The following is a 1198-nucleotide window of genomic DNA, read 5'->3' as shown; positions in this document are numbered from 1 at the left end:
GGGATTACAGGCTGAGCCACCGAGCCTCTCTCCAGCTTTTGCTCTTTATGTGAACAGAATCCCACCATGTATGATCCTCTGTGCTTGGTTTCTTGAGTCAATGTCATGTCCAGGAAAGCCATCCTGTTGTAGGTATCGATATCCATTCTTCTTTTTTGCTGAATGGTACTCTACGCTGTGGGTGGAGTCCCACAGTTGGCCTGTCCCTTCTCCCGTGGGTGGATTTCTGTGTTGTTTCCTGATGGGGTTGTTACCTATAGGGCTGCTGTGAGTGTTTTGGGATGTGCTTAGCACTCATTTCTCCAGGGGATATTCCCAGGAGCGGAATTGCTGGGTCTTAGGGTAGACATAAGAGTACTGAATCCTGCCAGGCTCAGTGGCTCAGTCTGTAATCTTGCGCCTTTGGGAGGCTGAGGTGAGTGGATTGCCTGAGCCTGCGGGTTCGAGACACACCTGGGCAGCGAGACCTCATCTCTATAATAAATCAAAAAATCAGCCGGGCGTGGTAACGCGTGCCTGTAATTCCGGCTACTTGGAAGGCTGAGGCAGAAGGATCGCCGGAGCCCAGCAGGTCGAGGCTGCAGTGGCCGGGAGCGGCCACTGCACTCCAGTCTGGGCGACAGAGTGAGACTCCAACTCAAAAAAAAAAAAAAAAAAATACAGAATTCACCAGGCATGGTGACTCAAGCCTGTATTCCCAGCACTTTTAGAGGCCAAAGCAAGAGGATTACCTGAGCTCAGGGATTCGAGACCAGTCTTGGGCAACTTGGTGAGACCTTGTCTCTACAATAAATCAAAAAATAAGCTGGGCGTGTTAGCACACCTGTAGTTCCAGCTACTTGGAAGGCTGAGGCAGAAGGATCACCTGAGCCCAGCAGTCAGTGCAGCAGTGGCCGTGAGCCTGCCATGCACTCCAGCCTGGGCAACAGAGTGAGACTCTAACTTAAAAAGTAAAAAAAATAAAGCATTCTGACCTAAAACAGGTCTTTTTTTGCAGATGAATGTGATTTCAACTCAGGACCTGTCCAAATGAGGAATTTTTAAGTGTTCATTTTTTTCTATTTTTAGATTCTAAGTCTATGGATTCTAACTTTTACTTTTTTTTTTTTTCTTTTTGAGTTGGAGTCTCTCATTCTGTCGCCTAGACTGGAGTGCAGTGGCCGCTCCCGGCCACCACAGCCTCAACCTGCTGGGCTCC

This window comes from Carlito syrichta, unplaced genomic scaffold (genome assembly GCF_000164805.1).
Source record: "Carlito syrichta isolate Samal-C Ts95f unplaced genomic scaffold, Tarsius_syrichta-2.0.1 Scaffold315300, whole genome shotgun sequence".
Taxonomy (NCBI): Eukaryota; Metazoa; Chordata; class Mammalia; order Primates; family Tarsiidae; genus Carlito; species Carlito syrichta.
Note: the sequence above shows the minus strand (reverse complement) of the source record.